Source organism: Paroedura picta, chromosome 6 (assembly GCF_049243985.1).
Source record: "Paroedura picta isolate Pp20150507F chromosome 6, Ppicta_v3.0, whole genome shotgun sequence".
NCBI lineage: Eukaryota > Metazoa > Chordata > Lepidosauria > Squamata > Gekkonidae > Paroedura > Paroedura picta.
Window position 1 is genome coordinate 90,150,919 of NC_135374.1, and position 27,473 is coordinate 90,178,391.

At 43.3% G+C, this 27,473-nt stretch overlaps 1 protein-coding gene across 3 annotated transcripts in view; it reads left to right on the forward strand.

Moving 5' to 3' along the window:
- The first annotated feature begins 393 nt into the window (after positions 1-393).
- Positions 394-27,473, forward strand: part of NCK2 (NCK adaptor protein 2) — an 80,590-nt gene continuing 53,510 nt past the window's right edge. Inside the window, exons 1-2 of one of the 3 annotated variants that reach the window (XM_077343589.1) lie at positions 394-886; positions 23,900-23,970. The gene's annotated coding sequence lies outside the window, so the exon portion shown is untranslated. Of the gene's footprint in view, positions 887-9,944; positions 9,964-22,779; positions 23,576-23,899; positions 23,971-27,473 lie in introns of those variants that run through there. The other 2 variants (XM_077343592.1, XM_077343591.1) reach the window with 2 other exon arrangements.

Consider the following 27,473-nt stretch of genomic DNA (forward strand, 5'->3'; position numbering starts at 1 on the left):
GCGGGGCTTTCCGCGATTGCTGCCTTCCCGAGCCTCCGGGTTTGCCTCCCCAAACTTTTCTGGGCGCCGACAATAAAGGCACTACGGGAGGCGAGTGGGCGTGGGATGAGCAGGTCAGCGGCACGCTGCAGCGGCTGGCCTCGTCCCCCATTGTGGGTGCCCTTCTCTCTCTCCCTTTCCCTCCGGGCCTCGCCGTCCCTTCCCCTCGAGGAGCCGGAGCCAAGCCAGGGTGCCTCCGCGGGAGATCCTCCCTGCAACCGGGAAAGGAAAGGCGCTTAGAGCTCCGCGCCCCCTCGCGATCCCGGCGGCAGGAAGGGAAGGGAAGGGAAGGGGCTGGCCAGGGAGGGAGGAAGAGAGGAAGGAAGGGGGGGGGGGAGAGGAGGAACTGCCTGCCTGGCTGTGTGGAGGAGGAGGAGGGGCCCGGAGCTGCCGCCGCCACCGCCGGGCGACTGAGGCTGAGCGCCGCGGCGGTAGACGCGCTGGGGCCTTGGGCACGCCGAGCCGGCCGACGAGAGGAGAGGCGGCGGCGCGAAGGGGGAAGGGAGCCGCACAGCCAGCGGGGCGAGGCGAGGCCAGGCCGGCGGCCCCTTCGGGAGGTCGCGGCCAGCGGCTGGGCGGGAGGAGAGAAGGCAGGGCAGCCAGGCGAGAAGGCAGGAGAAGCCCCGAGCGAGCGAGCGAGCGGAGCAGGCGGGGAGGGAAGAAGCCAGCCGCCGCCGCCGAGACAAAGAGCGGAGCCCGCCGGGAAGGGGGGGAGGCCGACGACGGCCGCCGCCGCACTTCTCTCTCGCCCTCCCTTTCTTCTCTCGCCGCTGCCCTTCTTCGCCCGGGCCGGAGGGTCCCGCTCCAGAGTCGGGAACTGACCGCCGCTCCCCCCCCCCCCCGGCAGGTAGGCAAGGCGGGGAAGGACGCAAACTTGGAGCGGGGCCGGCTGAGGAGTTGGGAGGGGAGGGCGGCGGGGCGACCCACTCGGGCCTAGGCGAGCGGGAAGGGGGGGGGAGCCTGGTTGACCAGCGCCTCACCCCCCCCCCCCGGCCCGGTCTCTCTTCCGCACGGGGGGTTTTGGGGGGGGGAATGGCCGTGGCCCCTGCCTGAGGAGATCCGGCGCGGGTGGGGGAGCTTTCCAGGGCTCCAAAGAAAAGGGGGGCGAAAGGAAATCGGGGCGGGGAAGGAGGATTGTTGCTGGCGGCTGGAGCGCTGAGGGAATGTGTGTGTGTGTTTATTTCCTGGAGAAAAGGGGCGAAGATTTGGTGGAGGGGGGGGGGGTCTCGGAGGGAAGGACGGCTAGATTTGTTTTTCCGGGGCGGGGGCAGCGAAAGGAGAGAAGTGGGATGGCCCAGGCGGGGAAGGGTTCAGTGGCAGGCAGGCAGGCTGGCTATTGCAAAGCCCCGTGGAGGGGGCGGGGGGAAGGGCTGGGAGTAGGTGGGAGATGATCTTCTTTCTTGCCTTCTCCCCTCCCCCCCCCCCGACCTCTGAAAATTTTATCTCTGGAAGAAAAGAAGGGGTCTGGATGCTGGTTCCTTGTGGAATGGCAGAGCTAAGGGTGTCACAGAAGGCACGGGAGATTTTACAATAGAGCAGAACTGATGGGCTCTGGGGGAGCGTGTAGGAGAGTGAACAGGTAGAAACCAAGGGAAGGTGAGGGCAAGGCACGCCCCTCCGCACACACACACACACACACACCACATCCTTAGTTTTAAGGGGGTGTGGGAGAAGCTGTAAAGATGAAGCAGCTCTGGTTCATGCTAAATATTATTATTATATTATTGTTCTTTTGTCCCTTGACCCTGTGCATGTTTACTTGGAATAGATAATGCTATTTGAAGCAATGTATTGTCCATTGGTTGGGTTAAATATAGGTGTAATATCTTTCTTTGTTTAAGTATGCATACCTTTTAAAGAGCTAGAACATGCATCCTTTTGTTTTGCTTCTTTTTTGAAAAACAAAGGGTTGGTTCACATATTATGCAAGAATGAAAGCAAGTACACCCTACAGGGAAGGAGTCATTGTTACAAGTATGTCTCTTTGCTGTGTTCATACCTTACATTTTTGGGTGCATGTAATTGTCCCTGACCAACAGCCTCTCAGACATGAAAGTAGGACAGGCTGCATTATTTAGAGCTTGGTAAAATTTAAACGTGATGTGAGGGTGTAAAATGGTGGACATTTGATTGTGCGTTCAAATTCCAGCCTTCAGGAAGGTGGTGATATTGTCAGCCACAAGACTTTGGCCGAGTTTGAACACACCAAAGATGACATCAGAACCAGTTGGCTGGCCTGAACTCATCTTGCAAGAGTAGGGTCATGTTCATGTCAAGGTATTTCAGTTTAGGTCCATAATGTTTTTAAATGTTTGTTCCAGTCTTGTTGCAAAAAGAGGACAAGATTACCAAATTATTTTTGGAGAATATAGAATCATACTCTTGGATTATTCATTGATAGCAGTTGTATCAGTATAGAGAGACTGTAATGGAAGATTATTTTCTACAAAATGGTTAACTGTGATATACCATTGTGATATCAGTGCTCATGATCCTCCTGGAAGGGATGGATAATACAGCATTAAAACATGCAAACTCCTGGACAATCTTTACATAAATGTCTGGCTGCTAACTTGCATTGCAGTACACACAGTCTGTGACATATTTTAGGACACTAGTAAACAAAATGTGATGGCACAGTGGCCCTTGATAATTCCATTTTTCACAGTGAGGATGTGAAGTGGTGCTAAGTGTAGGTGGGGGGAAAGAACATTATACTTCACCTATCGAATTGTAGAGTTATTTATTTAGTTATTTACCTAGTTATTTAATGGAGCCAGTTTATTCTGGGAAGTGACTTATTTGTGTACCTGTTTTCTGGAGCTGTATGACACTCAAACATATTTAATTTGATTGAAATTTTAAAGAGGGTATTCTGTATTGTATTTCACCATGCATTTGTTACAGTATTTGGAACAGTTGCTTAGGATGAGGCATATTGACTGTAGCACCCAACATTTCATTAAATGAGTGCTATAGCGTTATTATATCGGTGCAACTTAGACCAGGTGGGAGGATACTTTGGTTATATACTCCAGAATAACTATATTGACCTCAGTGGGATTTGAGCCTTCTTTACAGCTATATTTATACAGCTAAATAAACTCCACATTTACGTGGATCATACAGTGTTTTTAAATATGTATGGTTCTCTGTATCGGCCGTCAACTTTTTTACTATTGAGAAGCCTCAGAAACATTCTTCAGCCCTCAAGAACCCCCAGAAATGGCACTAACATGCAGAATACAATTGAGAAGCATAGCTACATTCACACCCGCCAAGAGCCCCTCCTCTAGATCCATCATTGGGCATTTAGGGAGGGTGGGGGTGAGCAGGTCAACATGACCATATATAGAATCATAGAATCATAGAGTTGGAAGGGGCCATACAGGCCATCTAGTCCAACCCCCTGCTCAACGCAGGATTAGCCCTAAGCATCCTAAAGCACCCAAGAAAAGTGTGTATCCAACCTTTGCTTGAAGACTTCCAGTGAGGGGGCGCTCACCACCTCCTTAGGCAGCCTATTCCACTGCTGAACTACTCTGACTGTGAAAAACTTTTTCCTGATATCTAGCCTATATCGTTGTACTTGAAGTTTAAACCCATTACTGCGTGTCCTCTCCTCTGCAGCCAGCAGAAACAGCATCCTGCCCTCCTCCAAGTGACAACCTTTCAAATACTTAAAGAGGGCTATCATGTCCCCTCTCAACCTCCTTTTCTCCAGGCTGAACATTCCTAAGTCCCTCAACCTATCTTCATAGGGCTTGGTCCCTTGGCCCCAGATCATCTTCGTCGCTCTCCTCTGTACCCCCTCAATTCTATCCACGTCCTTCTTGAAGTGAGGCCTCCAGAACTGCACACAGTACTCCAGGTGTGGTCTGACCAGTGCCATATACAATGGGACTATGACATCTTGTGATTTTGATGTGATGCCTCTGTTGATACAGCCCAAAATGGCATTTGCCTTTTTTACCGCTGCATCACACTGCCTGCTCATGTTTAGTTTACAATCCACAAGTACCCCAAGGTCTCGTTCACACACAGTGCTACCTAGAAGCGTATCCCCCATCCAGTAGGCATGCTTTTCATTTTTCTGACCCAGATGCAGAACTTTACACTTATCTTTATTAAATTGCATCTTGTTCTCATTTGCCCATTTTTCCATTGTGTTCAGATCTCGTTGAACTCTGTCTCTATCTTCCGGAGTATTTGCCAGTCCTCCCAATTTGGTGTCATCTGCAAACTTGATGAGTAGTCCCTCCACCCCCTCATCTAGATCATTAATAAATATGTTAAAAAGTACCGGGCCGAGCACCGAACCCTGAGGTACCCCGCTACTCACCTCTCTCCAGTCTGATGAAACACCATATAGTCATGAAGATGTTAATCATTCAGTCGTGTCCGCCTCTTGGTGATCCTATGGCTCAGCCGTCGCCACATTTTCTGATCTTGCACCACGTCTTTTAGTTGAATATATATGGTCATAGCAACCAATAAATCTTTTAACAAATCAAAAAAAATAAAATAAAAATTAATTAACTTCCACCCATTTGGGAACCCCTTCCAAGGCCGTCAAGAAACCCCAGGGTTTCATGAAACCCTGGTTGAGAAAACCTGCTCTATGTGCATATGGGAATGTTCAGGTTACCTAACTGTTCAGAATTATTCTTTTTTTCCCAAACATGTTCCAGTTAAACTTGAATAGTTTGCAATAGTCAGCGAAAATGATGCTATTAATGTATAGCCTTTTTTGTTCAGCAGTTAATCCTCCGCAGTGTTATGCAGAACAGTGCTATCCTAGGTTGTCTTTTTCAGCATTGAGAGTAACAGATCTGGGGGAAGTGAAGTCTTAGGTTATGAACCAGAATTTCATTATCATTGCATTATAGTTGTAGTCTCAAGCACACACACTAGGAAGTAAATTTCATTTAAATAAATAAGACTTGAATGTTTAGGATTAGGGTTGTCTAATTACTTAACTGCTGTTTATAATAGCGTGAATAGATTGCAAACCTCTTGGTCAGGTACCATGACTTTCTTTGCTCTGCAAATTACTGTAGGCTGCTGGTGATCAGTTGGTTACGTACAGTAATTGTAATAGTGGAATTTGCTTTCTAATGGGTGTGGGGTAAGACGTTGGAATCTTGCAAGAATAGAAGATTTAAAATAGGCGTGTTTTTTTTTTACTAAAGCTATTTGACCCTGGCACAATATTTGTTTGAAACTCAAGAGCATAGAAAATAGTAGTATGAACATTAAAGAGTACTGAACACTTTCAGTGAATTGGTAATTCGTCATGTATTAACCGATTGGGAAATATAACAGGCGATTTTTGGTTTAAGGGAGAACGCTGTAAACTTGAGTTTCTTGTTGTTGTTGTTTTTATAGAGCTACTTCACACATGCAGTTTCCCCTGCCTGGAAATAATCCCCCTGTAGAAAAAACATGTAAACTCTTTTGTTGTTCTCCTGCAAGTGTGTATGGAAAAGCTGGTGTGCAGGTACTGACTTGGCTCCACCAGAAAGTTTCTGCAGATTTTCTGTCCAAGGAGCAGCATTTCAGGGTCATTTGGCCTGCAACAGGAGGGGGAAGGTGTGAATATGGTGCTCTGTTGATAGAAATCTTTCTGTCAGTGGACATGTTTTATAGGATCCACTAGTATCAAAAGCCCATTTTAAAAATGGGCTATGAAAGGGGCAGCAAGCAGGAGGGCGTGAGAGGGTGGCCACGGCTTCCTGTGGCCCGCAAAGCAGGCTAAAGGGAGTGGAAAGCCCCCCTGCTGGCAGCGGCAAGAGGGCTTTGCGGCCCACAGGGAGGTTGCAAACTCCCCCCCCCCGGCTCCCAGCAGGAGCAAAGCCCTGTTGCTGCCTCTCTCCTCATGGGCGACAATGGAGGCTGCAGCCACAAGGCTACTAGCAGGCAAGGAGGGAGGGTGGGAGCTGGAGGGGAGTGCCAATCAGGGTGGACCTGGATGGATAGGGCCCTGGACAGTCTCCTCCCAGAAGGCTGTTTCCCAAACATATAAGGGAAAGGATAACAATACCTGTATGCGCACAAAAAATAGGTGCATTGACTAGGCCAAACAAGTTTATCTCTGTTAGGAAAACCGCGTGTAGACTGTACTTGTATGACCACAAGTGAATTCAGAAGGATCTGAAAACGAGAAGCCCAAATTTCTGTATGCTGTATATTGACAGAAACGTTAATGGATTATGCTGGTTTAAATAAAGCTGAAACCAGTGAAATTAAGTTTTGTTAGGGCAAATGTATTACCTTATTGCATTGGTAGAGGTTTCCTTACCAAATGATTTGCTCCCATGATGAATTCTCATTCTGATTAGTTTTGGTTTTCTTTATTTTGTCCATAATTTATGTTCATACTGATTTTAAAATGTTGTGGTAGTGCCATACCCTGTGATAAATACAGATGGATGGAAGGATTGGAAAAGAACACACTTCTAAACCCTTGAGAGGACAGAAATAGTATTTATGACTTTTGTGAAAGTTACTAAGTAACACACAACCTATTTTGGTACCTTATGTAACTGCAACTTAGATACAAGTCAAAAATAGTAGACAAAAATGTGTGCTTAGAATGCTATCTATTTTTATACTTTTCATTAGTCTGATGCATTATTATAGAACTAGATCTTCCCATGGTGGTAATAGTAATTTTTTACCAGGAAAAATTGAAAACTGAAAAATGTTATAGTGATGGTTTCCCTCTAGCTAAAAATTCCAGTGCATTTTTGAAACCTTGGGATGGCTTTTTTCAAATGTTAATTTACTATAGTTTATATAAAATATTGTCATAGTGTTCTGAATGCTTTTCTGACCATGAGTTTTTAAGCCCGTGTAGTATTGTTGGGAAGCTATAGTGTAGTCTGTTGTTGGAAGTTGGAAGCCAGAATAAGCATGATGTGGCCCAGTTTAGAGAAGCAGGACTTGGTCTGTTTTTAGTGGTAATTTTACTTTGTCTGTTTTTAGTGGTAATTTGCTCTGCTTCTCAGTGTAGCATCTCTAGTCTAACCGGAATACCATAACGCTCTATAGTAGAAAATTTCTCTAGATACGAATCAAAATGCTGTGTGTCTTTACATCGTATTGTGCATACTAAGCAAAAAAGACACCACCTTTGAACAGAGAGAGAGAGAGAGAGAGAGAAGTGCTGAATGTTCTTTATCAGATTTTCTTTTCTCAGCCTTCAGAAGTAAAGTGAGATGTTGCCTCAAAAGCACTCTTCGATTTTATGGGAAATGATGATGATAATGGTGATCAAATTGACTTTGTAAAACATGAATTAGTCTAGTTTTAAAATTATTCTAATAACTTATACAGATAGAAATACTTTGAAATACAATAAGTGTTAACCCAGGAACTGGCTTCCATTTTGTCAGTATCATTCTCCTTATTCAACCTTATTCATCCTGTAATGCAATATTCTCCAGTGTTTCAGTGTATATTGTATATTTAACCAGAGCTTCCTTCTCCTGAAGTCTATTTCATTGATACCACATTGTAAAAGATGCAAAGTATTGGATTTTGTACTTTGTCAAAGTAATGGACAATTAGAATGAAATATTAAAATCAGAGAGAAAACATTTCAGATTCTGTGTGTCAAAATTGATTTTAGGAGATGATTCTTCACAACTCTTCAGAAAAACAATATTCTAACGTGACCGTTTGGTTCTTACCATGCGGTACAACTGTTCACTATATCTATCCTCAGAACTACATTTCTATATAGCTAGTGAGAAACGAGAATTATAAATATTTTAACAAATGAAATGTGATATTGAGAAAATGTGCTGTTAAGTATGATGGATGAAAAATTTTCCACCCAGGCAATTTTCAAGCATTCTGATCATTATATACTTCAAACAAGTTCAGTGAAAGAGCCTTTCCAATACAACAAAATTATTTTCTTGTCACTCTGTGAAATGCATGCCCTTGAATTTCCAGTGGTGTTACTTGAAGGTGGCTCCTAAACCTATGGAGCCATTACACACCCTGTGCTCCCTGTTCCTTTGTTTATCCACTTCCCACAGTTCATGGTGGGGAAAAGGATGGAGGAAGGTGGGAAATATAGCAAGAGGTCCAGTGGCTTCAGCATTGCCATTTTGGCTACCATCTCTAGAAAGGAGAGTCCCCTGCCTGCCAGTACTATATCTGTGCAGGCAGGCAGTGCCAATACCACAACTTTGGTGGCAGTGCTGCAGTCATGGGTAAAAGAGCATGAACTGCAGCTGTCTCCCCGCTGCCCCTCTGCTAGCATCTTATGTGTCTGCCGCCTTCCAGAGAATCGAGGTGTGTATATAATCCCTTAATGTTTGTAGATAGCTTGTGGTCGCATAATACAGCAAATTAATAGCAAGACATCTTCATTTCTGATTGGAGAAGCATTGGAGAAAAGAGAATTATCCCGAATTAGCAGCTGAAGCAGTTGGTGTTTTATCAGACAGCTGAGCGTGGTAATACATTTTGTTCTCTTCCACCTACTCTTGCTCCATTTGGAGAATGGTTGAAATAAACGTGGTGTATTTTGATGCCCACTAACTGATGTCATTCCACATATCTGTTTCCTAAACAAGTTAAAGTAGTTCTCATCTCAAAGTGGAAATTGAATGGTTTCCCAAAGATAGAGAGGACTATAATAAATCCCATAAATAAATTGGAATGCTAAAGACAATATTAAATACATTAAAAAGATGGTGAGGAGAAAGAAGCTGTGTCTTAATAGGTGAACTTTGATAAAAGTGTAGGAGTGTTGCTTCTGCATCAGACCCTTGCATTGGCTTGTAATAAATCTGTAAATATAATGTAAGGATAATATAAGCAGTTCTTTCAGAGGGATGAGAGATGTGGTATAAACATTTTTCCAGTGCTTTATTTACTAAAGAAAATTTTCCATTTTTAAAGAGTCATTGTTTCATAAAATTAACAATAATGAGTGGGTGCCCTTGCCAGTACAATATTAGGCAAGCTTGGTAGTTTCAGAGTTGTAATTAATGTTTTCCAGGTGATTTTTCTCCCTCAGGACTTGTGCAAGATAGTACATATATTCTAATAATCCAAAAAAAAAATCAAGTTTGGCTGTGCTGGTTAAATTAAAACAAAGTCAGATTCTTCTGTCCCATGGTGGGAGGTGTGTTATAATTGCTAGTCTGTTATGGAATTTACAAGCAATTCAAGTGGTACTACTGAAAGTGGCAGTAAAATGGAGGTGTTCCAGAGAGTTAGAAATAGATGAGTGGATGTTGAAATAGCTCAGTGAATAACTATGAACCTGAGTATTGTGCTTTGTGTGTTTCTCCATCCAGGGGGAAACTGTAGTGAATCAATGGCAGTGTCTTGTGTAGTTCAGTAAGCACCATACATTTGTATTTTAGTGCAGCTGGGGACTGGTTCCAGTCTGTGGATCAGTCGGTACTGGGCCGTGACTCCTCCTCGTCCTCCTCCCTGGCTGCTGCTTTAGGGGATGCCCTGCCATTCTGCCGCCGGCTCACCTTTGGTGCTCTCCAGCGGCTGCCATGGCTGGGGCTCTCCCTCGGCATAGAGGGCAGCGGGAAATCGGGGTCGCTGGCAGGAAAGCAAGTGGAGCAGGGGCTAAGGCGGCGGCAGCAATGTCCCTCAGCAAAAGATTACCCCCCCCCCGGGCCTCAGTAAAATTGTCAAGCGTTGACCGGTCCCCAGTGATAAAAAGGTTGGGGACCACTGATTTAGTGAGTGGACTGGGTGAAGAATTTTTATTACTTGTATATTTATATGCTTATTGCTGCAAATGCGCTAGCATTATTCCATCCAAGCAATGCATTTTTCTTTCTCCTTGTTCACCCAGATGTAACAGCTTGCAAATTATGCAAGTTCTGTCTCTGAGGTGAGGACATAAGGACATAAAATTTGTAGGAAGAACCCAAGTTTGAGGTAAGTTGAAAGACTGGTTTCTTGCTGGCATCCACTTCAAGCTATCCCTTGGTTAAAGAAAGTCTATTTTCAGAATGATTGCTTAACTTTAAATAATACTTTAGTGACACAGTGAGTAGGATTAAAGTTGAACACTGATATACAGGTTGCTTTTATTGTGCTCAGCAAACATCTTTCAAATATACATTTAGTAGTATCATCATAACATATAAAACTGTGTCTGTTTTTCTATTGACATTTTGAATGTTCCAAAAGCTCCAGGCAGAGCACTGCCCATAGCAGGTGATTTTGGAACATAACCCCTTTGCCTGTGAAGGTGTGGAGGTATTTAAAGGGAGTGCACTACCACGTTACAGATTATCTTGACAGCCATGGGTCTGTCATGAGCAGCTGTAACATGAGGCTCTCGCACTGTTTAAATGCTCCCCCCCTCTCCTGCTGCCTTGGAAGGCTGGCAGGGAGCATTTAAAGGGACCCGGCCCCATGTTACATCTCTTTTTAAATGCTCCCCTCATCAACCTGGCAGGAAGCATTTAAAAGAGACTAGGCCCTGTGTTAAAGCTGATAATGAGTAATGTGGGGGCCCTGCTCCATTTAAATGCTTCCCCCTGCCTTGGCAAGGTATTGGGGAGTGTTTATAGGGACCAGGCCCCATGTTACAGCTGATCATGACAGCCTTGTGCCCCCCCTCTTTTAAATGCTTCCCCACTGCCTTGGCAGACTAGCAGGGAGTATTTAAAGGTACCAGGCCCCCACATTACAGCTGAAGAAACCAAAGCAGGTTTAAAGAGCCCCAAAGGGGTTTAAAGAACAGCACTACATTATATTAGAGACCTATATTAATTCTCAGATAGAAAAAAATATTAAAATTTTTATTACAAATTATTTTTAGTTTTTTTGTTTCTATGGTGTGGGTAAGGGAATTCACACATGGATGTTTCAGGCCTGGTTTCTAGGATTGTTGACAGCAGAGATGTAGAGATAAAGCTCTAACATTAAAGTGTAGCATGTCTTTCAAGACATCGGGTAGAGTAAATGTTTTCTGTATACAACTCTGGAGTTGTATACAGTTTGGAATATGTTACTGTTCCAGTAGTTCACCTCCCTGTTAAGTTAATGCTTGTGTTCTCTGCTTCCTACCTTATGTTAGAAGATAATTACAAGATGGCAATGTGCATTCTGTGCAGATTCTGATGTATAGGGACATCTTTCCATGTTATGTCATCTGAGCATTTTCAAAAATATTTGTGCTGAAGACATCGAGATTTAACTTACTTGGGTGCAGTGGAACAACTGTATTGAGCAGCTTGAAGGAAAGTGAGTTGGATTTCTTGATTGGCTTATTGAGTAGTCAGATCAGCTGTGGATGTGGGAAACAGAAGCTGAATGGGAAGTTACTTTTCAGGCTGGGTGGGGAGAGCTAGCAGGTTTTAATTTAGAATTCTTTTGTTGTCAGATTTACGTCAGTAACTTTAATTTCATAATACAAAAATAAAGTCGTAGTAATGAACATGTGTAAGAGATTTAGAGAGACATTGGGAAGAACTAAGCTAGAAAAAGGTTTGCTGTGTATTTATTCATTCCAGTGCAGTAGGCAAGTACAGATCATATCAATAGGCTCAGCTCAGAGAAATCCAAAAATCTACTGTGGAAGTCTTGAATATAGGGCCTTGGGACAACACTCAGCTCTTTACTCCCTGTGTAACCACAGCCATAAACAAGCTAACCATTGTAAAGCCCAGAAGAGGTCTGTGACTGGGATGAGCCAGTCAAAGAAGAGCTGGGTCACTATGCAAGCTCTTTCTTGAACTTGACTCCTCATTGGGCTGCAGCAATGCTGCTTGCCTCTGGCCTGATTCCGGATCATTGAAGTTGGTGTACTTGGAGCGTCTCCCAGTCAATCCTGACAGAACCACTGTTTTATTTCCCAAAGCATTCTTATTTTAGAAACTGTTTTTATTTTTATTCTGAAGTACAACTGGGAAGAAATTCTTTCCAGTAGATAATGTATCTTCTAGTGCGGTTGCAGCCGATCCATTCTTTAGGTCAGTCCTCTAAGGAGCAGGCAATACAAGACCTGCAGAACGTTTTTCTCCTGAATTTTACAGTCCTGTGGTGGATGGTAATTTGTGTTTTGAGCTATGAAGAGGCTTTGGGCAACGGTGGTATGTGATCTTTGGTCTGTCCTCCATAGAACAGAACAAAGAAAGTGGTGTGTATCCTTATAAAGGTGTAAAGCTGACTGGTCATCCACTGGTCCATGCCTTGCGACCAAAGAGGATTGCACCAGTGGCAGCATGTGAAGGGTTTCATCAGATAAGAAAAAAAGATACATAGATATGATGAAAAATAAATGAGTACTCTATTGAAGAAACCTGGAAGTCACATAAAACGTTTAGTGGGTCTGAAAAGAGATTTAAGGCTCCCGTCATAGCTGCACTTTGGCACCTAGCCAGGATGGGAGATAGTGTTTCTGTAGGAAAGATACATATATCAGTTTCTTCCACTTCATAATATTTTTCACATGTGGTTTACTCTGAAGAGAGGAGGACTTCATGTTAGCTCATACCACCAGACCAGGGGTAGTCAAACTGCGGCCCTCCAGATGTCCATTGACTACAATTCCCAGAAGCCCCTGCTGGCTAATGCTGGCAGGGGCTTCTGGGAATTGTAGTCCATGGACATCTGGAGGGCTGCAGTTTGACTACCTCTGCACCAGACAGTCCATTTGCCATGGTGAGCCTGAATTGAGGCCTTCTCCGAGGCGATGGGTAAACAGTTGCAAGGTTGGGTGGGTGGATGGAGGGAGGAAGTGGAAGCAGAGGCCTTCTCCAGGGTCCCTCCCAGGAGGGCAGTGGAGTTAGAGTATATCCATATAGCAATGTGGTCAGAAGAACATGGGTGCTACCTTTGTATTTCTGAACCTGGAGCTATTGAGAATGCATATGCACACACACACACGTACCCAGGTAGGTTAGTAATCTTTCACACCAAATAGTGTGGATTTTTCTGCCTCTGATTCCCCTAGCTCTCTTGCTTCATCCTTAGCCATCAGGCTTCGGTAGTTGAATAAACTTGCTTTTGAAAGAAGGACTTTAATATCCGTTGGCTTATCTAATTTTTTTATCATCCTGTTTAGACCTTCAGAATGCATTCAGTTGAGATTGATCATTGGTGTGTGAAATGATAAAATTATAATAATGTGGCATTTTGCGAAGTAATGCATTTTCATGTGCACCTAACAGAAATGAGCATAATGTACCAACAACCATATTTCTTTATGCTTCTGGTATGGAAATGTAGTGATCTATCATTAGCTACAGTCAAAAATGTATTCAGCAGGTGCCTTAGCATAAACATATGAAGAAAATAGCTGCCACCTTCCAGGATGGTTATTATTACAGTGTACTGTCCTAGGAATTTGAAATTTTTTTTTACTTTTGACTAAGTGAAGGATAAAACTTTACTCCTTTCAGTTATCCTTCCCTTTTCCTTCATTCCAGTGTTTGCCCTTGTACCTAATGGCCTGGTTTCCTTCACCCTTCCCTATCTACTGAGTGTTCTTTTATCGTTGCAGCTGATCCACACCCTTTTTAATGCTTTTTTGTGGGTTCACTATTGTAGCTAAGCAACCCAAGATGTTGGCCAAGGGTGTTTTTTTGTAGGAGGTGGCATCTGGAGGAAGTATTTGTGTTTGATTGTTTATAACCTTCATTGTACAGCAATTTTCCTACATCCTACCTTTCAGTAGTCTTCTGTGCCCCTCAGATTTTGTTCCCATAGGCCGGAGAATACAAGAGCAGAAAACAATTGTATTGTAATGTAATTAACCTTTTTTTGAAATTAAGTTCCATTTACTGAGGTTTTGTTCATATATTCCATACAACAACAGTAAGGGAACAATGCGCAAATACAACTTGTTGGTAATATGTGTGCACCTTGTTCCTGATTCATCTATTCTAATGCTGAAAACTGCAGTTGAACACTAATTCTGGTTACATTATCAGAGATTAGTAGTTATTCAGGGCATCCAGTCATTCTGTAAATACTGTAGCAAAGAGAGACTGTGTATATTTGTAATTGTTCCTTGGTAGTGGGAAAATCAACACAATTCCTTACCTGTATTGGTACTTGAAAGAACTGATCTTTGTCTGTCTCACTGTACTATGCCTGAAAAGTATCAAGAACTAGTTCGTTGGAATATGATACCGCTAGTTCTCCTGGATCTTTTGATACTATTGACTAGAGCAGGGGTAGTCAAACTGCGGCCCTCCAGATGTCCATGGACTACAATTCCCATGAGCCCCTGCCAGTGTTTGCTGCAGGGGCTCATTGGAATTGTAGTCCATGGACATCTGGAGGGCCACAGTTTGACTACCCCTGGACTAGAGCGTCCTACTGAGCTGTCTCTTGGTTCTGGGACAAAGAGGCACTAGGTTAGTCACACGAGTCTTGACTTGGGAGTTGGTTTGAGAAGGTGGTGTTGGGGGGGATTCCTGCCCCATGGCTGTTGGCCATGGTCTGCCCATGGCTGTTGACCTGTGTGGTTCTGTTGGGCTCAGTCTTATCAAAAGTCATTAGGAGGCATGGGTTGTGGTGTCACATATATGGGGGTAATACTTAGCTCTGCATTTTCAACTTAAGTTCTCTGGGTTAGTAGAAAGGCTTGAGATCTCTCCTGTTTTGGATGGATTTAGACTTCCCTTGAAAAACCAGATTCTCACTTGGCACCTCAGCAAATCAGATAAGTGTGGTGGTTCAGAGAGCTTTTGCTGGTATATCCATTGTGCCTGTTCCTTGTTGAGTCAGATCTAGCCACAATGATCCACGCCATAAACTGGACTATTGCAATATGCTCTACTTGGGGTTATCCTTGAAGAACATTCAGAAGCTGCGTATCTTGGCATAATTATGCTGCAAGTAGACTGCTGGCCAGGGCTAGCAATCAGGAGCATGTGACTCCAGTACTACAGCAATGGCACTAGTTTCTAGTCTCTTCCTGAGCTCAGTCCTGTCCTTTAAATCAGTGGTCCCCAACCTTTTTTAGGCTGGGGACCGGCAGGGCAACTGCCCCGCCCCGTGCATCGCTCATGCACGGCCATACCCGCGCATCGCGCATGCGCAACCGAAATCACGAAAGTGCCGCGCATGATTCCCTCTCCCCCCCCCCCGCAGTAAGAAGCTTCCCAGGCCGCAAGCTTGCAGCCTGGGAAGTTTTTTACTGCGGGGGGGGGGCGGGGAGAGGGAACCGCGGCCTGGCGCCATGGCCTTCGCGGCCCGCAGGTTGGGGACCACTGCTTTAAATCATGTTATATCTTGGAACCAGGATATCTGAAAGGTCTGTGTTTTCCCATATGTTCCTGCCCAGGAATTAAAATCACAGGGAGAGGCCTGATTGTCCTATCTATCCTCCTGATTACCCTATGTGCTCCAAAAATTCATCTGGGTACACCAGATCAGCCCCACAATTATGGAACAATGCCTTCACTTAGCCTACTAGATTTTAGGCTACTAGCAACAAAGCCTGTTGCATCTAACAATACAATGGGCGCTAGGTCCCACCTCTTCTGCCCCAGGCTGGCCAGGTGGGGCCTCCTCCCACCGCCTCCAAAAGGCCTTGGTGGTCCTTTTCTGAGTGGAGGGAGTGCTGAGGGGCAGGCTGCTCCCCCCAGAAGACCCACTGAAACCTGCCTTTTGGGGAAGGTGGGAGTGCTGGTTGGAAGACCACTCCCCCACTGTCCCCAGAAGGCCCGCGGAGGCCTTGGCAGGCCTTTTCATAGCAGGGGAAACACTGGGCTGGACTTTGCTCCTCACCATGCCACCCTGGGCAACCCAGCCAAAGCCTGGCAGTTTGGGGCGATGGGAGTGTTGACGGGTGTGTTGGCAGGGGCTCCCTTTCTCCTCCCCCCACTCCCACTACCCCCAGCCACAGTCCCTGGTCTGCCTCCTGTTCCCAGCTCCAGCTGCCGGCCTACCTTATCAGTGGCTGGTACTTCTAACATATGGAAGAAGTTGGAGGGGGACTTGGCCAGGGGTGGGCCATTCCTCCTGATTAGCCGCTCATTGGATGGACAGCCAGTTAGGGATGGGACAGCCTCCCTGATTGATGAGTAGGCAGTGAGTTCCACCTCCTCCCAGCATCCTCTTACCCATTTATTAAGAGGAACAGATAGTTTAGTTTTTCTTTTATATTTTAGCAGTCCTAATTGTGATTTTAGATTGTGGACTTTTCTGTAATTTCGGGTAGTTTTATTTACACTGTAAATGACCATCAGTCCCACATGGTAGAAATGTTTTAAATTTAAAAAGTGTTATATGCTGCAGGTGTTACAAGAAGGTTCTTGTTCTTTATCCTGGTGAGGGCACATGACACTGGTTTGGAAGGGGCATGTGTGAGATCACTGGTAGAAACCTGAGCCTTGCTGTTGTTAGCTGTGTGCTTTTATAGGTGTTCTTCCATCCAATCAAGTATAGAACCGTGTATTCCTCAATGTGGACTCAGAAGAAAAAAGGAAATCACGAGGCGCAGTGATATAGTAGTCTTCTCTATGTTTATAGGTGAAAAGGTTATAACATAAAGTCATAAAGAGTCAACCAAAACGGGATCCTAGGTTAAGTGACCCGCTTTCTGTTTTATCTTCGTCAGTGGCTGCTCTTCCAATATACTGTCATAGTAGTAGTCGTAGTATCACATTGGCAAAATGCTCATAATCATCTGTGGATTTTATAGAGTGCCCCACTTTAAAACAGAAAGCGGGTCACTTAACCTAGGATCCCGTTTTGACTCTTTATGACTTTATGTTATAACCTTTTCACCTACAAACATAGAGAAGACTACTATATCACTGCGCCTCGTGATTTCCGTTCTTCCATCCAAGCCCACCTATGCCACGTTGGGCTTGCTTTGGTGCTTCTAATCTTGCAGATAGCTAAACGTGCCAAGAGGAATACTATATTTTTTTAGCAGTATGCCCCTACAGTCCCTTAACAGCAGGCATGGTTCTGTGCATTTTGAGCAGGTGAGTAATATTTGTCATAAAGATGTCTTTTAGCTGTGACTTGTGCTCTGCCCCTTGGGTCATGTAAAATGTAAAATTTTGAGTGTCAGCTGGCCTGCATAAGGGGTCTGAAGACTAAGTTAGTGTTTCATGAATCGTCGTAATAATTTCTGGCATTGTGGCATTAATTTACTTAGCTAATCACAGTCATGTGAGCACTCAAGCATCGAACGTAAAGACTCTACCAGAATGGATTTTTTTAAAGGGCTCCCTGTTGCCTGTCATTTAGATACTTTCGGATGTGTGCACTTTATCACGAGTGTCCTTATTGTGGAATTTTTGCCCGTAGAAAGCATTTCCATTTTAAAGGCCTGTCTTCTAATAGAATGTAATATAGTTGCCACTTACTGAATTTTTGTCATACAGAGAATGCTAACTTTATAAAGGATTATTTTACTTCGGCATGAACCCATGGCAGTCCTTGAAATAGAAGCATAAATTACTGTGAGGATAAAAGGGATTTCTGAGTTAGTAGGCTTTTGTTAAGACAGCTGTCTCTCAGGAGAGCTGAACCCTTCTTCCCATACACACCTCTTGAATTTAAAATCTAAATGGCAGATGAACCTTTTAAAATATAAATTAAAAAACCCTCTCATACTATCGACCTTTGTCAGACCAAATACACTCCCCCCCTCCCCCAAGTGCTTCATTGGGTTTGAAGTTCTTCTTGTTGTGGTTACGTGTGGTGAGTTGTTATGTGTAGATGTATGCTATATTGATTTAGCATAGTTAAAATGCTGTTAGCATGATAGGTGCTGTTGACCTGAGCTTTGATGGTTCATGGCGGATCAGCTCAAGCGGAGTTGGCTGAAGGTGAATCCAGCCAAAATGAAGGCCCTCTGGCTGGGCTGACATGGGGAGGGACAAATGACACAGTTCTCAATGCTCAACAGAGTGCAACTAACACCAATGCCTTCCGTCAGGAGTTTGGGTGTGATTTTGGATCCTCCCTTATCAATGGAGGCCCAGATCACGAAGTTAGCCTGTCAGGCATCCTTCCATCTGCACCAGATGAAACAGCTGCACCTTACCTCTCAGAGCCAGACCTTGGCAGAGTGATCCATACAACAGTCACCTCTAAACCAGATATGCTGCCCTATCTGGGCACACCCAATAGCAGTCCCGATAGATACACCCTCGGCCAGTAAGCCAAGCCCCAAATCGCAAGCCAATATCAAAGTCATTGTCTAGTCCGGGTCTGAGCACTAACCAAGGGGAAGCCGAGAGAGTAGCCGAATAGCAAGTCGAAGCTGAGAACTGGGGAAGCAATTCCAAAGCCAAAACAAAGTCCAAATACCAGAGCCGTAGTCCAAGAAGCCCTAAGCAGGAGTCAGGAAACCGGAGGTCAGTTGAACAGAGCTTCACTGAAGCGAGGACAGGTCAGGAACTGGAGCTGAAGCAACGGGAGGGCTTAACATGCAGGTTGCACCCATGCTAAAGGGATATTTCGGCTTTGCTCAAGTGCAGCCTCAGGTCTTCCTGGCTGGGGCCTGGCTGTGCATTCCAAACAGGGCTTTAATTGCCCTGATTATCCCTCAGAGCCTCGCCACTCTGCCCTGCCTCTTCTTCAGCCGTGTGCTCTGAGAGCACCATTGAACTTTACCTGTTTTTCTTTCTTTGGAAATGCTGTGTAAAATAAACCTAAGCTTATATCAGACATCTGTACTTAAAAGATTTTTCAAATGAGTATTAAAATTAAAATAATCACTGCTGTAGTCAAAGCAGTAAGATTACGCAGTAAAATTCATCCAGCTTTTTTTTTTAGCAATCTATTTATTTCCACTTTTTTGTTATTCATTGTGCAGTCGTTGGAAAGCTTTGGAATTATCTTGCATGTGTTAGACAGTAAAGGACCAATTTTCTGGTCATAAGCATGGATGTCCTTGCATTGGTTGGAATTCAAAGTTGTATTCATACATGGGGTAGGGGATCAGATTCCTTATTTCTGCCGATTCCTCTTCTTCCTCATGACATAATTTACATTGTTCCAGAGGACCAGGAGTTAAAATTTGTTTGTATATGTTTTGTTATTCTTCTGTCTTCCCTTCCAACTTACCTAGTGTTGATATTTTTCACATTTTACCACTTTGCCTTTTTGTCTTGCATCGTACTATTGGCAACTTTTCTATATCCTTCTTGGTTTGGTCCCAATTATATTTTTACTGACTATCACATTATTCTCTCACACTGTCATGTGCAATCTTTTTAAAAGGCAATTTAAAATGGTGGGCAACCTCAACATTCACAGTGATTGTACTTTGCAGGTAACTCTGATATCACTGTAGTAGAAGATGATTTCGGGATTTATTAAAACCAGTATTTATAGCTTCTGTTGTCTGTTCCTAAAAGTTTCCAGTCCCGTATATAGGGCTGGGTTTCCCTGAGAAGTATAAAGTGATATAGCCTGTGTCCAGTCTTATGATCCTTTGGTACGTTTTCTCAAACCGCAGATCTTTGTGTAAGATTTTTTTTTATTCAGTGGGACTTTGGAAGGCTAAAGTGGTAGTTTTTGGGACTGCAGGAAAATGTCCCAATGTTTCCTGCCTGGAAAATCTCATGGGGTTGCCATTAGTCAGCTGTGATTTGGCAGCAAAAAAAAGTGCATATGTATGGCCCTGCTAATTTTATTTACTTTTATATACTTATACAAATGTATGATAAAATATATATTTTAAATTTGATGTTGTGTAAGACATATTTTTAATCTCTTATGAGTATGTTTGGTTTGAAGCAAAGGAAGTTCTTGCTAGATAGTTTCCAAGATGTGTTCCTTTTCTTTTCTTTTTTTACTGATCTAAGACCAGAAACCTTCTCAGTGTTTATGTTCTGGTGTCAGAGTTGGAAGTGTTCATGAAGCAATTTGATGTTTAGTATGATTTCCACGTCTAATCCTGCAGGAGTCCTGAGTTTTAAAACAAAAATGACATGATTGGGTTGAGCTCAGATATTGTATTCAGATAGCTTTAAAGATGCCATTAGTTTGAAAACAAGACAGATGTCATTGCAAATCTAAAAGACAATATTGTTCAGTGATTTGTAGTGTTCTGTCATTAGTCTATGACACAGATTCAGTAAAATAGGACACACAGCATAAAATGCAGCTACACTTTGAAAGTGAGGTTACTGAGGTATAGGCTTGCATAACTCCATATTCCTTGTATATTCTTAACTTCTATTTTGAGTCATTGGTTAAGGTATGGTGAGCAGTAGACTGCTGTTGACTATGTAAGCATAGTGAACCATGCAATTAAACTTGCTTAACAGTTCTCCCAATGAGCTCCTATTTGCAATTGCTTTTATATTTGCTAAATGTATGTGTTCAACGTGCATCTTTGGATAATCATATATATGCTCAACCCAAACATCTATGGATAAAGAGGTCTTTTTATCCCTCCTCATTGGTCAGTGACATCTCAGTGGGAGTCCTGTGCAGTGCTTAATATCCATATCCAAGGAGCTTATATTTTGAACACAGATGATACTGAATAGTGTTAAACACCTGAACACATTTTAATAGGCCAAATTACTAAAGTATGGTACAGTGGGGAGCAAACAAGAGGTACTTTGCTTTACAAAAATGCTGAATCTTGTGTGTATACTTTGTCTTAGACCATGCAGAAAGATTTGGAACTGGTTTGAGTGGGCTTCACACACCTTTGAATGTATGAGGTATGCTCCATTTTGGAAATCATTGTGTCTGGAGCGTATGCTTTTTCTTTTGTTTGAAGTTATGCAGGAAGGTTTGTCACTGGTTTAAGTGGGTTTTCCTCACTTTTGTTGTCACATGATTGCAAACATGCTTTGCGTTGAAATTAACCTGAAGCTTCACTTTTTGTTGTCACAATGTTTACTGTTCAGTAGCAAAGAGTGAGGCTGCTGGGCAGAAACCAGTGTCGATATGTCACTTTATCTAGGGCATATTGATTGGCAATGAACTTGTTTGTGCTTGGTGTATTACCATAGCAGGCAGTATCCTATGTTTCTAAATGTGTCCAGAAACCAGTGAGGGTAGGGAAGGCTAACAAGGGGAGAATATATTTCTGTTTGGTGTTTATGTGATTAAATCAAAAGATTCAAATGTAAAACCAATAGACTCATAGACCGTTTATGCACTGGAGGTTTCATGCTGGGCTGCAGGCTGGAGTATTAGTCGTGGCATGTTGCCCCACCTCTTCCTGCTCCCACACGGGGGAACACTTGGCCTGGTGCACCTCATCCGCCCTCTTTTTGTGCTCCTGCACGGGAGCTGGGGTAGTGAAATTCTCAGTGCATAAATGGTCATAGTGACTTTATGTATTGGTTTACTGACTGATTTTGTTTATAGTCTCATGACAGAGAACCAAAGTAGATTACTGTTTTACGTGACTCCCATTTTGAAGTAGTGTGAGAATTCATCTAATAAAGTCATCTTTGGCAAACCAAGGCACCAAGTGTGGGGAATTCTGACCCCAAGCTGCAGGGGTAACTGCAAATTTGCTCTCAAAAGCATAAGGAGGGTTGCAGCAAGAGCAGCAGGAGCAGGCCAAAAGGGGGAATGGCAGAGCCTAAGCACTACTAAGCAAGTAAAACCCCCCTTCTTCCCCCCTGCCTTGGCACAGCCTGACTGCGCCTTTTAGCTGCGGAAACTCCCCCACATGCTTCCCAGTGGCCTGCTGCAGCAAAACCGCCCGCTCATCTCCAGCTGGCATCGCTGCACCTCTCATGCTTGTGTTTGGCTCCCTCTCACATGTGTGCTTTGGCACTGAGACAGCCAGGGCCACCTTCCCATCCCTAGCTGCCCTGTTTTGGTGGGAGACTGTGAGGAGGCTGGCTGCCTGGTAACTGCCAGGCACTCAAGGCCTCCATTAAAAACTTCTTTGGTTTCTGCCCCCTGTGAAGTAGAGACAGAGTCTCTGGGAGCAGGTGAATGGAACAGACTTCTTAAATAATATGAGAATTTCTTCCACAGTTTCATACTGCAAGCAGTCAAACCGATGCACATTATCTTTTTTTACCCACTGTTCAGTCACGGAGCTCAGGCATAAACAGATCTCCATTCCCATTGTATCCTTGTAGTAACCTTGTGAGGTTAGTCAGGCAATGATTGATCCAAGATCAACCGGTAGCTCTGCCCATGATGGGAGTTGAATGGTTCTTTGCCTTCCCAGTCCAGGTTAAAAATTCTGTCTGCTGTGCCATATATTGGTTCAAATGTTAGTCCAAGGTGGAAGTATGAGGAGTATAATAATGACTGTATCACTGTTTTCCTGTAGAGTTCCAAATCCTAGTGGTATAAAGGGCAACGGTTTGTTTAAAAGAATGTAAAAAAAGAGGCATCCCAGGATAGCCAGATCTCAGGAGTGAAGCAGGGTTGGCCCTCTCTAGTATTTGGATGGGAGACTGGGAAGGAATACCAGAGTCGTGATGTGAAGACAGACAATGACAAACAACCCCTAAACGTCTCTTGTCTTGAAAACCCTGTGGGGTCTCCATAAGTCAACTGTAACTTGACAGAAAAATAGCAACAACAGAATGAGAAGAATTGAGCTTTTCGTTCAAGATAAGCCTATCTTACGCTTTAAATCAGTTTCTCTAGTAAATGTGAATGCCCACTTTTCAGATACCTGCTTGAAGTGGACCACATGATGATGAAAATATTGCATTTCCTGGCTCCTGAATGTTTGGGCTGGCACCTAGATCCAAAAAAGAATTGTAAGGCTTGTGATAAAGCTACTGGTGTGTCTGCAGCCATATTTGTTTCCTTTTGATTATTTATTTACTTAATTCACTCTATTATTGAACAGCAGAATATAGTACTTAGAAATCCCCAACATTTTTCATCCTGACAAAAATAATGTAAACAGCAGTAGTTAAATGTATCTTTAGAGAGCAGATTCTGAAAAAAAAAATTCTGGTTTGAATAAACTAAATGTCTCCTGAAAGAATTACAGGCATACTTTTCTCATATTTGGTTTCCTCCAGTTAGATCATGTATTATTTTTTTTTATTTATTATTACATTTTTATCTAGCATTTGTCCATTGAGACAGTGTGCATGGGGCTTCCATTTGTGTACTGATCATATCGCATACCTCTTTGACTTTGGCTTCGGTAAGGTTGTGGCATTTCATGTGTTCCAACAATACCCTGGGAATCAAGTCATTTATGAAGCATAGTGCTGCTTGTCAGTAGTTAATGGATTTTAACAGTGTGAATTGTTAGGCGTCTTGTGGAGATAGGGAGAGAGAACAAGCATTCCATGTTTTTTCTCCAACAATTCATCTGATGTGTGGGGAGCGGGCGGAATGAGCATTCTCTCTTCACATCAGGAGATTGTGCAGTGGAGGTTCATATTGCTCTACTCTTAGATGAGATGTAAGAGAAACATCTAAAGCTTCTGTGGCATCGGATTAGCAATAGTCCTACTTGAAGTTGGTTTTAATTTTAAGAGGATGGGTGTAGTGTGACATTTAGACTAGAACTGGGAAGGACCAAGTTAAAATTCTCACTTAGCCATGAAGCAAGTGTTACCTTAGGTGGAGGAAGAATGACCAACATGAATACTTCATAGGCTTGGTGAGTTCCTTAGAAGAAGAGTAGGATTTATTGCCTCTGAAAGCCTATGTCTAATGTGTGAAATTCTTGATGTGAAAAATTTCAATACATTTTGCAGAATCTCCAAACACCAACACCAACCAGAAAACCCAAATAATTTTTTTGGCTCAGTGGGGGGGGGGGGGACACTGTTTTTGCTTTAAGCAGTGTGCCCCTCTAATAATGTCCACTGGATAAAATTATTAACTAGACTAAAATTCTCTATCAGTGCAATTCAGCTCGCTTAATTTTTAAAACCTGCCAGATTTTAAATATTAACTGAAATTTCTTTGTGTTCTGTTTTAGGATCCTTTGTAAGTATAACATACTAAAAAGTCCTAGCTTTCGGTGTCTGGATCCTGAGTTGTGTGCCAAAGGTAAGATGCTGTGGTCCTGTTAGTTGGAGATTGTTATTCTTTACTAATGATCTTTATTGGTATAACTAGTGGTGTAGCCCACTTTAGAAGTGGGCTGCCCTCACCATCTCTTGCCACAGGAGGCTGAAGAGAGTGGCAGATGCACAGGGGAGACATGCAAGGCCATGCTCACCTCCACTGGAGGGTGGGAAAGCCAGCCATCTCCTCTGTGGAGGGCCTGCAGTCCTGGCCTGCCTCCTTGCCACTGCTGGAGGCCAGAAAGTCTGGTCGAGCCTCTGTGGAGAAGGTGGCCAGGCCTTGCAGTCCTTGCTGGTGGCAAGGAGGTTGGGCAGGTCTGCAGGCCCTCTGTGGAGAAGGCAGCTGGCCTTCTCAGCCCTGACCCCGTTGCTTTCCGACAGCACACCAGCCCCTCTGAGTGGCTGTCAGAGGGCTGGCAAGTGATATGATTGCAGTTTGCCTTTGGTTTTGAGTCTCCTGTAACTTTTTTGTGTACTTTCAGAGCTAAAATTGCAACTTGCTTGCTTGCTTTATTTATCTATTTAATGCATTAATGATTGCAGTATTAACAGTTAACTCCAAATTAACAGTTAACTCCAAATATTTTGTTAACTTTATTAACGTATCTTTTAAACACACATTTGATTCATATGTTACTTTTTTTCTTTGATTACTCATTCAAGTGCAGGCCATCTTTTTCAGTGTAGTTCATTGGCAAGGCTCCAGTTTTCTGTTTATTTTAGGGAGGGCACTTCTGCTCATGCACGAAGGGGGGCAAAATTGAATTGTTTTGCTGATCTTTCCTTCCCACTATACTTCTTTGTATTACATTTCATCCTGTTTCCAGTAGTCTCCAACTTCCTTTAAAAATTTTTGGGAAGTCCAGGAGGCTGTAGTATAAAAAGAAATTAGAAAAAATTCATTTCATGAGTAGAATTTTGCTCACTGTTTCTCCAAACCAATCCATTGATCCCCAGGTAAATGGTATGAGAGTAACAATATTTTATGTACTATTTTCTAACTTTCAAAATGGGTTTGTTGCACAGATGAGCAATAAGAGGTTTATCAGTACTCAAAGACAATCACTACCACAGGTATTCTCCAAGGGAAAGTACTCTTTAATCTCTTTAATGCAGTTTCTGGATCAGTCCTTCCCCATTTCCATACGTCAGCTGGTTATTCTGAGGTACAAGATAGGATCTTATTACAGTATTTGCTGGCGTATAAGACTACTTTCCCCCCCTGAAAAACATGCCTCCAAGTGGGGGGGGGGTCGTCCTATACGCCGGATGCACTTCAGTTGGGATAGACATAGCTGTCCATAGTGGCCCATAGTACTGTAATGTAATGTAACAAACTCTATATTTTGAGTGGAAATGTTGGGGGTCGTCTTATACGCCGGCAAATATGGTAATTAGGCATTCCGCAATTTCACCTCATGCCATCTCTGTTTTTGGCTTTCTCTTCTCTGCACTAGCAGAATTTTTCCTGGAGAAGTTTGCCCAGGTGGTAAAGGTCTCACATTATCCATGAGGACTGTGATTCATTCTCTTGATCTGATCTGTATTTTATATCAAACTACAAAACTTCACCCTCAAGAAAAGCCATGTGAGCTATCCTTAGAAATTATTAATAGGAAGAGTAAATGGTGGATTCAACTCTAAAATCAATTTTGCAATCTGAAGAAAAATCAATTCATTTTGGGAAACATTGTGAGATATTTAAATTTGGTTCTCTAGAAAAGGATTGTGCTGCGGCTGCGTCATGGGGCTATAAGAGATGTGTGAATGCGTACTCTGTGTATATGTATTTGCTGATGTGCAGAACAGTTGCTGGTTTGGCAATTGGTCAAACACTGAACATCAATAAATAGGTGTTATACATGTTTGTTATATTTACAAGTAGATATTATCAGGCAATGTGAGCTCACTGGAGTTTGGCCATCCCTTTCCACTCTTATATGGATAGCAGCAGAGTTCTTGCTCTAAAGGGGAGGGCATTTTTTAATTCTTTTCATCAAGAAGGGGGGAACAAATCTTGAACTTTTTGTCACCTGGGTAGGAGTAACCCATTGATTCAGTTGGTTTCCTGCCTTAACCAACGAGTGCGTTCTTCCTCATTCTTAGTTCCTAATTTACTTTCCTCCATATTTCTGCCAGCTCGCCCTTATTTTGGGTTCATTCTCCCTCTCCTCTCTGAGGAACAGCTTGGTTAAGGCAAGTGAAGGACAGTGACACAACAAAGCTTTTGAGGGTTTCTTTCCATGAAGGATACAGACCCTGTTCCTCTAAACTAGAAGAAAGGGAACCCTTCCCCTGCTTAGCCAGACTAGCCGAGCTCTGCACAGTGGCTGAAAAGTGCTTGGGAGCCTCACAACACAGCCATAAGTGAGAGGACACCATTTTGCTGACAACAGAATTTAGTGGTAAACCTTCCCATTCTGTGGAAGAAGGCGGGTCCTGAGATTCATCCTTCCAAACTTCAGTGGAGCAATTGAGAAACCAGATGTGCAGTAGAGCTTGGTAAAGGGGAATGAACCTTTTCTGACTGTCCTCCAGAAATGTCTGGCAGGCTTAGACAAGCACTGCTAGAGGAATTTTAAACTCATGCCAAAGAATGAAATCTTTCACACCCACAAGGACAGAAGTCACTGCTTCAGTCCCCCAGCTGTGTTGTCTTCTCTTTTTTTCCCAATAGATAATCTTGGAGGGGAGGGAGAAGTCTGTGAAATGTAGATAGGAAGCACCTCAAAGAGACCCACAAACACAGCACAGAAGTCACTTCAGTAGCATACATTTCCTATGGGAGAGATAATTGGGCTCTTCCTCTTAAGGGTCTGGAACCTTGGATATCTGATCAAGAAGAAGATCTCTCAGAAAAGGAAGAGATAGTAGTTTTCGAACAGCCTAAATGTCTTTTAACACAGCACCATTAGCAGACGTTGCTAGCCAAAGCTGTAGAGGCCCTGGGTTTCTAGGAGTCTGCTGCGTGTAGGGATGAAGAAAAAAAAACCCTAAAGCAAAACCAATAGGAACCAAAGCATCTTTTCCCAGGTCACCAGGAGTAGAGAGGTTCATATCTTCACCAGAAGGTTCTAAAAACCAGAGGAATTGTAGACTTAACCTTCTTCGAATAAGCAAAATCCCAACCTGGGTCTTATCTGCACTGAGTTTTAAATCCTGTATCAGCCCAGATTTTTTTTTAAAGCCATCTAAACCTTTTCCAATTTCCATTTTGATTTTGCTCACTTTAAATTTTCCATCTGCAACATTCGTGACTGACTACATGGTGACACCACCTTTTTCCGGGCTATCCGGTAGTGGATATTATCTGCTAAATATGAGAAATGCACTCTGAAAGCCCAGTATATCAAGTGTAGATTCCACTTTTTTCAGTTTACCTTCCACCTCTTCTCTGTTCCTCCACTGCTGACGTAATGCAGTAGTCTTTTGCTGATACGTAATGCAGTAGTTTTCGCTGATTGGTTAGGGGGTCAATTCAAAGAT